The sequence below is a fragment of the Gossypium hirsutum genome, chromosome A02, assembly GCF_007990345.1.
Source record: "Gossypium hirsutum isolate 1008001.06 chromosome A02, Gossypium_hirsutum_v2.1, whole genome shotgun sequence".
NCBI lineage: Eukaryota > Viridiplantae > Streptophyta > Magnoliopsida > Malvales > Malvaceae > Gossypium > Gossypium hirsutum.
Window position 1 is genome coordinate 72980566 of NC_053425.1, and position 14145 is coordinate 72994710.

Consider the following 14145-nt stretch of genomic DNA (forward strand, 5'->3'; position numbering starts at 1 on the left):
CAGATTACAGATGCGAAAGTCTTTGCTAAGGGTGCTGGCCCTTTCCCAGATGACTTGCACCTCCTATTCTTTACCCTTGAAAATGTATTTATTTCTATTGTTCTAGCAATTCCATAAAGTTGTCATAAGGTCGGCCATAGCTCTTTTGTCAAGAACTCTCATCATATCTTCTAGCCAATCAATACAACAACTATACTTCTTCGAAATAGTACTCGCATTCCAACCACCTATAGAGAGGATTTCCTGATATGTAAGGTAGTCTTTTAGTGCATGTATGAGGGTCTCGTCTTCAGCCCCGCACTTGGGACACCTCTGCTCCAAGCCATGCCGAATGAAAACAGTTTTAACATTTGTAAGGAGGATCTCATGCCCCATACACCAAGTAAACACCCGAACCTTAGGGATAGTATCGAGTTTCCATAGGGCTTTCCAAAATAACCTATGAGGACCAGACCCTAGCCCCTTCAAAAGTAACCAGGAATAAACAGATTTTGAAGTGAAACATGTAACACCCCTTAACCCTTTTCCACCATCGAAATATGATTACAGGGTTTTACCAGTCACTATAGTTCATTTATGATTAATAGAGAAAGAAATACAATTTAGTTTATAAAATATATCTTATTGTCCTTTAATAGATGTAACACCCCAAACCTGGCTTAGACGACATGGCCGAAATTTGGCGTGTCACATTGAAGTGTTTTTCGAAAACTATGTTCTCATTGAAAACCCTTCTTACTATTTAAAACCTTTGGCTTTAAAACTTGTGAAAACCTTAATTTCCGTTGGTTTATTAAAAGTCATTCTCTTGTAAAACATTATTACCTTTAAAATTTTATTTGCTACAGAAGCTTAGTTTAAAGTTTTGCCGAAACGTGACATTTTGAAAAACAGTTATTGTTTTGGAAAAGAAAACCATATTCTACTCTAGCAGTTATAAAACAGTTTATAAAATTCCAAATTTAGAACCAGAAATTAAAAGAGGCCTTGTTACAACCCAGATCAAATATAAGTAGTTGTAAATAGATAACTTGAAAGAAAATTGGAAACAATTGCAGTAGTGTGGCCACCTCTGAGTCCCTCGCAGCACCGATCCTCCTAATGCTGGGGATTACCTACACAGTTAATAAACGGGGTGAGTTTATGAAAACTCAGTGTGTAATCCCCTCCTAAACTAAAACAGTTAGTAAGTAGACAGAAACATAATCAAACTGGGCTTGTGCCCTTTTATAGAATCAGGTGGCCTAAGCCCAACTCAGCATCAGTATAATTACAGTGGTCCTAAGCCCGTTACAGAATCACTTGGGTCTCAGCCCTTGTCAGAATCAAACCATATGCACAATGCAAAAATGTATGCTAACCCATCCCATCCAACCTTGCACTTGCCTCCGTCCAACCCTGCACTACCTGTGAGGAATAAATCACTCGCGCCATCCATACACTTACAAAGTTAGCACCGGTTGCGGCACTAAGTCAACAGAACAGCTCAAGGCCGTAAATAGGACAACACATAGCTGTAAACATTGCAGCAATGTTGCCAGATAACAGGACGGCTGGAAGCCGTAAGCAAAATGGCACAATGGCACAAAGCCATCGATAACTGCATTATGTTAGGCACATAGCCATCAACTAGAGTAACATAACCGGCACACAGCCCTAGGTAAATGTGGTCAACATAAAGTCGTCAATAATCATATATTGGCACATAGCCTTAGGCAAATACGTTTGGCACAGATCCATATGTAGGTTGGCGCAAAGCCATAATTAGAATAATTTGCTTTAAGCCATCGGTAGCTGTATCATGTTAGGCACAAAGCCATCAGCGATAGTAATATAGTCGGCACACAGCCTCAGGTAAATATGATCGACACAGAGTCGTCAATGATTATATATTGGGCTTAAAAGCCACCGGTGGATCCATGGTCGTCAAGCAACCATGCCATCCTTAATCGGTGGATCCACGGTCGTCAAGAAACCATGCGACCCTCAATCAGTGGATCCACGATCGTCAAGCAACCATGCAATCCTCAATTTCTTCCTCCGTTTCATAATCCCCACCCATGTGCAACATAATATTAAATGAATGCAACAAATATACACACGACATACAAAATCATACAAATCACAGTCACAACAGTCCAATCACAGTCATACATTCTCAGTCAAAACATAGTTAAATCAATCAAATTGTATTATCAGTGAGTCATGTACCCTAGAGGGGCAAAACGGTCTTTTTACCTATTAGGGGTATTTTAGTCATTTCACCCTACAAGGGTGTTTTGGTAAATCTACAAACCAAGGGTATTTTAGTAATTTTTCAAATTAATGGTATTTTTCTACTTTTTTGAAAGTCAAGGGTATTTCTATAATTTTGTAAATCAGGGGTATTTCTGTAATTTTTCAAATCAAGGGTATTTCGATAATTTTCCAAATCAGGGATATTTTGATAATTTTACAAGTCGAGGGTATTTCGATAATTTTACAGGTCGAGGGTATTTCGATAATTTTACAAGTCGAGAGTATTTTCGGTAATTTTATAGGTCAAGGGATTTCGGTAATTTCACAAATCAGGGGTATTTTGGGAGTTTTGTAAACCAAGGTATTCAGTAATTTTGTAAATCAAGGGTATTTCAGTAATTATACCTTACAGGGGCATTTCAGTAATTCTATCATACATGGGTATTTCAGTAATACTAGCCTACAGATATGAGATTCACATAGTCCAATCCAATATTTACTACACAATCATACAATTTATCCAGCCCATTAGGCCCCTTAGCCCATGAGAGCACTTATGATGGCCTTAACCATCATGTCAAAGCTCCCACACGTGCGCTCGCACTGCCATCGCCGTGTGATCGGCATTTCGACATTTCGGCATTTGCCGTTCTACAGCTAGAGTAGTGCGAAATACACACCTGTTTATGAGAACGCGCCGAAGTCCATGATCACTAACCTTGGCACATCCTGCATTGAGTCTTAATCACTTTTTCCCTCACCAACTCATCTTCTTCGCTCTATTTAAAGCCAGCTTCTCACCAATTCCAATGTTAGCTTCTCGATGTGGGATTAATTTCAACCATTAGGAAAATTCCTTTTTTTTATGACCACTTCAACCATAGAGTTCCAGTCCAACTCCACATCCTACACAGCTCAAACAGCAAAATAAATACTCCACTGCGCATCCCAAGACTTGAACGTTAGACCTCACAGCTACACAACATGCCACCTTGCCACTACACCGCAAGGCTCTTTGTGTCACCATTTTAGCCTCAATTAATTATAAGGTTTATAGGCCAAAGTCCAGGTTCCTTTAAAAAAAAAACCAAAATAAATTGCAAGAGACAAGACTTGAACCTAGGCTCCCTTGCAACCTTAATGACGCCACAACCACTAGACCACATGCTTCCTTATATCATTATTTACCACAATAATTTAAAAGACCTTCCTCCAAGCACCCAAGGTTTTATTCACTTAAAACCAAAATTTTTGCTAAAGCCCAGGTTTGAACCCAAGATTTCTCTAACATTTGTGAGAGCCATTTACCACCAAAGCAGACATTTAATTGTGTCATTTCCTTGCACAATTAAATACTTATATACAACCTCCTTACGAACCCATACTCAAGGCCCAATACTTCTAGTCCCAAATTCTAGGCGTTACAATGGGCCCTCGAGACTTATAATGTATGTTAGAACCAAACTAGGACTCAATCAGAAGCTTATAAAATTTTTCGTACAATTCTTAAAATTTCCATTAATGAACAGTACCACACGCCCGTGTGGCCTAGGAGACACACCCGTGTCTCCATGACACGCCCGTGATGTTACCCCGTGTGAGCTTGGACACACCCGTGTCCTTTACTCGTGTGCAACACTGACTTATTACTCATGAACAAATTAGTTTCACACGGTCAAGTCACGCGCTCGTGTGTTCAGTCCGTGTGGATTTATTTTCAATTCGAATCTAGTGAAATTTTTGCATGGTTAAGTACATGCCCGTGTGCTGTTGCCGTGCTTCACACGACTAAGACCCGCCCGTGTCTCTGCCCGTGTGATAAAACCTGGGTATTCTGTTTTACAAAATTTAGGTGCAGAGGCACACGGCTTAACAACATGCCCGTGTGTAAGTCGTGTGTCTCACACGATTTGAACATACTCCTGTGTGACAGGCCGTGTGGGCTCAAAATAAACCTTATAGTTCAAGTTTACCAACCCTGCAAACCCTAAATAGCAAGCAATTAAAAATACAATCTTTCAACCAGTCCAAAACATGATTAAACATATCTAATACACACTAAAACCACCAGTACAACAATCTATCATATGTATTTTATTAACCATTAAACAAAGAAACTTCAAAATTTATACTTAAATTCCATTTAAATCAATTCAAAATGGACTATATTATAACATACACTTTACATTTATTAACTATCCATTAACATTTTTCACTAACACCACTTATATTCAAAATAACATCAAAGACAACCTAGGTACATGCCATTCTTCAGGATAAGATACATCACCAAGTATTTGAGTTCGGGAGTTGGCTTGGATGCTGAGACGTTAGTCACTTTGTACCTAACCTGCGCACAGAAATAAACCGTACGTTGAATATACACTCAGTGGTATTTCTATAAACCAATACTTAACATGCATTTAAAACATAACCATAAAATTTAACAATAAGAACTTTATAAATTTTCATTCAATTATCCGTATATCATAGTAACATTTATCAATAAAATCATATTCAGTAAGAAAATACAGTTTCAATCAGTAACTTTCAGTGTTCAGTACAGTAGTTTACCTCTATTAACATAACTTAGACCTGGTCGAATACGCGGATCCAACCCACACACCAGTAAAGCACATAGTGCTTCATCAGCCGAAGCCGAAAAATAACAGAAACAGTAATAGTAACAGTACGGTATAGAGTACCTCATCGAAATTTAATCCAAAACAGTAACAGTAACAGTACGACACTTATAGTGCCTTATCGACTCAAGGTCAAAGTATCCCTGAATACTTCCAATCCTATGGCATGCCAATTATATCTGACTAGCCTGACACTGTTAATAGGGTTTTTCAATTATTTTTTTTAATTTAAACATTCACATTTCAAATTAGTACAGTAAGTTAACGATACTTACCTTATCTTCATTTTCCATACAATTTAAATAATAAATACAATAAATAACTATTAGGTTTGGTTTATAGAAATACAAACCGTAATTCTGAAGTTACTCTTCGCCCACTTTCTCTTTTCCTTTCTTTGTCGATGTTTCTGGTACTACGTTAACTACGAAAAATTAAACCATTTAAAAATTATCAATATACTATTTAACATTATACATTTCAATTTTAGCACAACTTTTACCTAAATTCCAATTTAGTCCTTAAACCATAGCTATTTCTTTTCTTTAAAACCAATCCCATATTTTCATTCTAATCCATCTTTTACTAGTCTTAACACTTAACTTCCTCCATAAAACATCAATTCTACAATCTTTTCAATTTAGTCCTTACTATAACAAAACTTACATCACTTTTTACAATTCAATCCTTCTCCCACTTCTAACTTGAATTTCTATCACTTTATCTCATAATTCATTCAATTGTTCAACTTAATCAACATCTAAAAAAATTCATTAACTTTCTAAATTTCAACACAATTCAAGCAGAGCTTTGTTCTAAGATTCCAAAAACATGAAAATCACAAGAAAAAGGGACTAAATTGACTTACCAATTAAGCTTCAAAATTCAAAACCCTAATTTTTCCTTTTCTTTTTCTTTTTCTTTCCCTTTCTTTCTTTACTATTCCGTTTTCATTCTCTGTTCCCTTTTTCTATTTTGTTTCTTTTTTTTTCTTTTATTTACTTTAACTATTATATTATTTTATTATTATATTTTAGTCATTTTTATTATTTACTTATAATATAAGTAAACATATACTTATTCTGCACATGTATATATTATACTTTATACACATGTAATTAATTTTTACCACACATTTGTCACTTAAGGTTTATTTACTAATTTAGTCCTTTGACTTTTCTTTATTCTTCAATTCAACTTTTACCCTTTTATTCAATCTAGTCCTTTCATTGAATTAGCTTTAATTCAAGCTAATTCACTTAACCAAAGTCTAATTAACCACACTACTAGCTTCGTAAATATTTCTAATAAATATTTACGAATTCATTTTGCGGAAATAAGGACCCCAAAATTCAATTTTCTGACACTCGTAAACTTTGGGTCGTTACAAAACAACAATGAGGGTTGTGAAACTACACGGTTCCGTCGTAATGGCCCTCACCCTCAATAGGTAAGTTACAAATTTTGTCACCCCACTCTTGCCCGTAAAGGTTAGAAACTTTATAAATGTTCTAGCATCTACAATCTCCAAGCCAAAGATATCTAACACTACTTTCATTAGGGTTGAGCATATTAACATTAAAAGCACCACCATTTAAACCTTCCACCCCCTAGTTGTCAACCCGAATGTTAATCCAGTCACCACTTCCAACTTGCCAACCGAAACCATTTTTAATAGCTTCTGCCGCAGCCGTAATACTGGACAAGTAAAAGAAACTTTGTCAACTCTTTTGCAATAAAATATATTACCATAAGGAAAGTACTTTTCAGACAACACTTTAAAGAAAAAGGGTATCTTTGTTGCTTATAAGCCTCCACACTTGACGCCAAATAGGAACCAAATTAAATAGCCAAATATCCCTTATGCCAACCTCCCATTCTGTAACATCCCGAATTAGGGCCTAGTCAGAACAGTGGTTTTGAGACCACAAATACGAAGTAGAAATAATTATTTTATGATTATTAGGAGGTCTATAATATGATTGCATGCTTGTGTGAAAATTTCATGAAGAAATTTTATTGATAAAGTGTCCAATTTGACATTTAGGACTAAATTGCAAAAGTTGCAAAATGTGAGTTCTAGAAGCCTTAAGCATGAAATTGCCATGGATTATTAATTAGAGGTCCTTAAATAGCAATTTACCTAGTTTCTATTTTTATGGACAAAAATAGGCATGAATAGGAAAAATTTGAAAGAAAGGCCTTAAGGGCATTTTTGTCATTTGGTTAATAAAAGAATAAAAAGGGAAAAATAAGTCAAAATTGTGTTCATCTTCTTCATGTGTGTGCCAAAAATTTAAAGAGCCATAGCTAGGGTTTTTCCTTCAACTTTCAAGCTCGATTGTAAGTACTCCCTAGCCTCGTTTTTAATATTCTTTATGTTTTTCAGATCCTTTAAGCATGATCTACCTATTTCTAGCCTTATTTTGAGTTAGGGCTCATGTTTAAAAAGTGACCCATATGTGACATACATGTATTTTGATGTTTAATGGAGGAATATGAAAGTTTGATGTATGATAAACATCTTTTACTGAGTGGTTTTTCAAAAGGACCTTTTTGTAAAAGGTTTAAAATGAGTAGTAAGATGTGTGTTTTAATGGGAGATGTGGGTTGATATGAGTATGGGTTAAGTTCGGCTAGGCTTGGGTAACAAAGAAAATGGACACGGTTTATTTTACGAGCCTAGGGACTAATTTGCAAATATGTAAAAGTTTAGGGGCAAAACCATAAATTTTCCTAAATATAGTTTTTGGATTGATTTGAATAATGTGAAGATTAAATGATCTGAATTTTCTATTATAGGTCAAGAAAAACAGTCCGAACCTAGATCGGGGAATGAACAAGATTTTGGACTAAATCGAAATAATTGTCCATATTTTGTACCGAGGTAAGTTCATGTGTAAATAATGCAATGATATATCATGTTTTAATATTTTATTAATGTATGAGTCTCTATGATTAATTATTATGACAAGGGTATGAACGATGTTATAGTCTATGAGCATAACATTGTGAACGAGTTCGACGAATATGTGATATCGAGAAAAATCTAGTTTGAAGCATAGGAATAATCTAGGATACAATATGACATGTCACTAGGAACTATGTGATTATGAGCTCATGAGATTATGTGTATATGTGACTATGTGAATCCGGGTGCTAGTCATGTACATCTTACCGGTGGCTGGATAGCCCGGCATGTGTTACGGGTACCCGTAAACTTGTTTGAGCAGCCTGATTAGTTACATCCTGTTTGTTAACTTGTGTGAACAGGCCCGTGATTAGCTCGAGAGTGAGCAATGTGTGATTGCGATATGAGGTAGCATGTGTCTACGTTTGAAGCACTATGTACAAGTCTTCCGTGTATCCGATATTATTCCGAGTGTTCAATGGGTAAACTTATGAGTTATTCGACAAGTAAGTGAATGATGAGGAAATATGACAATGTGTTACGAGTTGGTACAAGTATGTACGAAAAACTCATATAAATGAGCTCAATATGTGATGAACTTTTGGTAAGATTTAAAATGTGTAAGTTATGTATACAAATTTAAGTTATGCCTACGAATTTATTATGACACATATGTAAACTATGTTATGTCAATGGTAGTTATATATATATATGATTATGTTTCTATTTATTTGCATGTGAACTTACTAAGCTTTCTGTTTACTCTCCCCTCTTTTCCATTTTCTTATAGTATCGCCAAGCTAGCTCAGGGATCGAAGGACGTCGGAGACTCGATCACACTATCAATTGGACATTTGGGTATAGTTAGTCTCAACATTTTGCGTATGGCATGTATAGGGACTTGGTCTTTTTGTTATATGTCATATTAGTCTAGCAAAATGTGTTGGCTTATGGTAATATTTGATTAATTTTGTATATGGCCATGTGATATGGTTCATATTGATTATTTTAGTTGTAACCCTAATTAATTATGCATGCATGCAATGTATTATGCATGATATGGTTGCTTGTGGATGAAATGTGTGATCAATGGCATAAGTGAATAAATCGTGGCTAATAAGTATGACCAAAGCTATAATATAATTGAGTAAATTGGAAGTAGGTTTACCATGATTAATAAATATGAAATTGGTGTGGAATGCTATATGAAAGCATGATGCTTTGGATAGGTGAGATGTTGACATTACAAAGTCATGAATTAACCAAGTTTATGAGTATTTGAGTGACTAAATATACTATGTTGCATGCCATAAAAATGTATGAGTGAATGAGCATTTAAGGGTGACAAATGGCTTGGAAAATAGCCTCAAAGTTGTCCACATGGGTAGACACACCGGCATATGCCTAAGCCGCGTGTGACACACGGTCTGCCCCATGGGCATGTGATTCGATCGTGTGCCCCCTGCACCCTAATTAATGCAAAACAGAATGGCCAGTAGTAAACACACGGGTAGTGACATGAGCTTGTGTCTCTGCCGTGTGAAGGGCACGACCTTAAGACATGGACGTGTGCCCAGGCCATGTGAAGTTTGCACTTGATTTTGGAATTTAATTCGCCACACGGTCTAAGCACACGAGCGTGTGACTTGGCCGTGTGACCCTATTTGTGTTGATGATGTCATAAATAGAGAGTTACACGGGCTGAGGACGTGGGCGTGTCCCATGCCACACAGGCGTGTGTGACCACACGGCCTACGCACATAGGCGTGTGACCTTGTTTCATAAAAATTTTTCTAAGTTTTTCTAAAGTTCTCGGATTAGTCCTGAACTACTCCCGATGTATGTTTTGGGCTTCGTAGGCCCATATAAGGACAATTTACATGTGTATGAATGGTTTAAAATTTAACATTTAAAACGAAGTTTTATGGTCGATTATGTATGTTTGTTAGTGTTTAAGTCTGGTAATGCCTCGTATCCTGTCTTGGTGTCGGGCACGGGTAAGGGGTGTTAAATTTAGTTGTATCAGAGCTACAATTTAGTCGATTCTTGGACTAGCGTAGCAATGTATGAGTCTAGCTATACATGCCATACATATATTATGATAGTGTGACGACTCCTGACGATTTTGAAATGTGTTTTCATATAGTAAATGGATCTCGACAGAGCAGTGGCAGATGATGTTGAAAGTAACGTGCCTGCGCCCATGAAGGGGCAGCGCTGTCTAATAGTAAACCCCTTACAGTTAGTTGAGGAGAAGGAGGCAGGGAAACCTGATGGACGCATGGTATACGAAGTTCGTTCGAACAAACCCGAACGCTCAACCCCCTCCATCCCCACCTATTCCTCAGCCTATTTCTTTAGCACCCCAAGGTATAGGTTTTATGGGACTGAATAGACCTCCAGTGGATAAAATTTGAAAGCAAGGGGCTGAAGAGTTCCGAGCTAGTAGAGATGATGACCCTGAGAGGGCAGAGTTCTGGCTCGAGAATACCATTAGGGTGTTTGATGAGTTATCATGCACACTTGAGGAATGTATGAAGTGTGTTGTGTCCCTCTTGAGAGACTCGGCTTATCAGCGGTGGAACAACCTTGTATCGGTGGTACGAAGGGAAAAAATTAGTTGGGAATTTTTCCAAGAAGAATTCCGTAAGAAGTACATTAGCTAGAGATTTATTGATCAGAAAAGGAAAGAATTCCTCGAGTTAAAACAGGGCCAAATGATGGTGATGGAATATGAACGTGACTGTAACACCCCAAACCCGGCCCAGACGTTATGGCCAGATCTGACGTGTCACATGGACTTACGACTTAGTATGCATTCGTTGGTTTAAGTGATTGTGGTGGTCTTTGTAAGAACAACGGTTGAATGAAAAGCCGGTTTATCAATCTTTAGGCTATCCATTTGTTGTGCTTGTTGAGTCTTGGAAACGTTCATTAATTTTGAAAACCCGCGCAGCCTAACACTAGTAGTTTCGACATAGTATAAATATAATCAGAAAATAAAACCATAACGGAAAAAGAAATTTAAATAGCGGCCTTATTACAACTTAAAACCCAAAATTAAATCAGAATATAAAAATAATAAAAATAAACTAACATAGAAAAACCAACTTTGCAGATGATGTGGACACTCCGAATCCCTCATAGCACCAAGCCCACTATGGTTGGGGATTTCCTGCAGAGATGAAAATAAAGGGTGAGTTTACCTCATCTCGTGCCAGATGTAACAAAGGATGAGTCCTTTTTCCTTCTTGCGAACCACGGGAGCGCCTCAGTGTGTAACATAACCCAACCATAGCCCAAAACAAATCAAACCTCATAGTCAGACTTATCTGGGCCTTGGCCCAGTACAGAAATCAGAATGAAGCCTATAGGCCCATAGCAGATACAGAACACATATATCATGAATATAGAAATCCCAACCCAGAGCCATCCATAACACCCCCGTACCAGCCTTACACCATGTGGGGAGACTACTCGACCCACCCAACCGCTACACACCACAGAAATTGCAGTGAGACTGCCAGATATTGTGACGAAGTCACCAGATACAGATATTGTGGCAAGGCCACTAGAACATATATATATGTGGCGAAGCCACCAAATTGCAGCGAGGCTGCCAAATATTGTGACGAAGTCACCAGAACAGATATATGTGGTGAGGCCACCAGATTGCAGCGAGGCTGCCAGAACGCTTCCTCCATCAATATAAACCCATGTCCCATGCAACAGAAATAATATGTCATGGCATACGTATACAGAAACAGAACATCATGCTTTTCAGAAAAAAATAACCCTAGGGGTAAAATCGTAATTTTGCATGCATAAGGGTATTTCAGTAATTATTACCTATTGCTAAGGTTTCATGCTCATTCTAACGTTTACCAAGTAATCAGAAGTACTTACCTCGTCTTTTTACCAAAGTGGGCCTGTTGGCCCATTGGCCCGTTTTCGGCCCATTAAGCCCAAAAATACCGTTGTGCATGAAAATGCACACTCTGCAGTCTAATCATCCAAATGGACCATATTCATTAACAACTGTCTCACGAGCGCTCGTACGCTCGTGAGTTCACAAAATACCAACATTTCGGTATTTCGGCTTTTACCGATTCAGTCTAAGGGAGGGTGTCGTTTACACACCTGGTTGATGACGATTGATGACGATATCTCCCACGCGATAATCCTACAATCGATCACTAACACATTAGACTTACGAATTAACGATAACTAACATAAATCCACGTCAACTAAGCCGATCATCACACAAGTTAGTCATTTACGCACGAGGGGCAAATTAGTCATTTTACCCTCCAGGGGTAAATCAGTAGTCCTACCCTACAGGGGTATTTTAGTAATTCTACAACTTATGCACTTGGGCTTATGGACCCATTGGGACCACATGGCCCATTTCATCCCATCGCCGCCCGAAATAGCCGTCATACTTGTAACACCCCGTACCCGAGTCCGTCGCCGGAGTCGGACACGAGGGGGTTTGCAGACTTATCTCACTTCTTTGCACAATCCATTTTAAAAATTTCCAGGCAGTTGGCTAACTGCGTCACTGTCACCTTAAAAATCATATCTTGAGTTCAGAAACTCGGAATCCAGTTCCGTAAATTTTCCCTGAAACTAGACTCATATGGCCATCTACATATTTTTTTATAGAATTTTTGGTTGGACCAATTAGTACAGTTTATTAGTCAAAGTCTCCCATGTTACAGGGATCGACTACACTGACCTTTGCGCATTACGACTTGGATATATCCCTGTACAGGGCTTCAATACTGATGCCGTTTGTTTATATAGAAACTAGACTCAAAGAGGAATCTATACATATATGGCTTGACTCCTAATTGTCTCTGGTTAATTTGTAATGAATTTCCAAAGTCGGAACAGGAAATCCAGAAACCGTTCTGGCCCTGTCTCACGAGAACCTGAATATCTCTTAACATACTGTCTGTATGATTGTTTCGTTACTTTCCTATGAAAATAGATTCATCAAGGTTCGTTTACATAATTTATTCACTATTTAATTCCATTCCTACTATTTTTAGTGATTTTCCAAAGCTACATCACTGCTGCTGTCAGCATCTGCCTTTAAGGTAGACTTTACCTATTTCAAGGTTTCCATGATTCAACTAGCCCTTTTTGCATAAATAGCACAATTTATGATAGTGATTAACCATTCCCATGGCCAATCCTTGTCAAGCATATCCACACCAAATGATTATAACATTATACTCAAACACATATAAGCCATTTTCGCATGGCTATCCAAAATTATACAAGTCCAAAGGGTCCACGACCCACAACAAACGGGTAGTCCTATACATGCCATTTCGAAGTTCAACCAAAATTGTACCAAAAGGGGGGGGCTTTGATAGTGTGGGCGACTTTGCCTTCAAGATCCCGAGTCCGATAGCTGGAGAACTAAATCTATAAAACAGAGGAGCAATGAAACGGAGTAAGCAATTTATGCTTAGTAAGTTTTGAGCAAGGAATTCCAGCACAACAAAAGTATAGCATTCATATAGCTAAACGGATAATTTCATATGCACAAATTTTCGATATCATACTTGCTTCACATTACCAACCCTTATGTACATACACAAAAGATCAACTTAGCCAAAGGCCGGTAGCTCGTTTATCAACTGAGCGAATACTTATTTGTAAGGGCTCAACTAAATTCAAGCACATACGAAACATACCTCAATGTTGGGATGTTTCTAGAGTATTAACTGAAATTTTTACAGCAAGATCATTCATTCCCAAATCACGTACCTTCGGAATTTAACCGGATATAGCTCCTCGTTCAAATGCCTTCGGACATAGCCCGGTTATAGTAACTCGCACAAATGCCTTCGGGACTTAACCCGGATTTAGTAACTCGCACAAATGCCTTCGGGACTTAACCCGGATTTAGTAACTCGCACCAATGCCTTCGGGCTTAGCCCGGAATTAGTATCTCGCACAAATACCTTCGGATCTTAGTCCGGATATGGTCACTTAGCACAAAGCCTTCGGGACTTAGCCCGGACATCATTCAAATAACCATGCACATTTAACAATAAATCATGGCACATTCGTATTTCATTTTCGTTAGCAAAACTCAAACACAAGACACTTATCATTCTTGTAATTTCGGCTCAATAGCCACACACAAAGAGCATGATTTTGATTTGCTTAAAACATGATCTAATCAAATCTTAATTTAAGCTCTCTTACTCAAGAACTTACCTCGGATGTTGTCGAACGATTCCGATGGCTATTCGACCACTTTTTCCTTCCCTTTATCGGATTTAGTTCCCCTTTGCTCTTGAGCTTAATTAAACAAATAAATTGATTTAATCATTT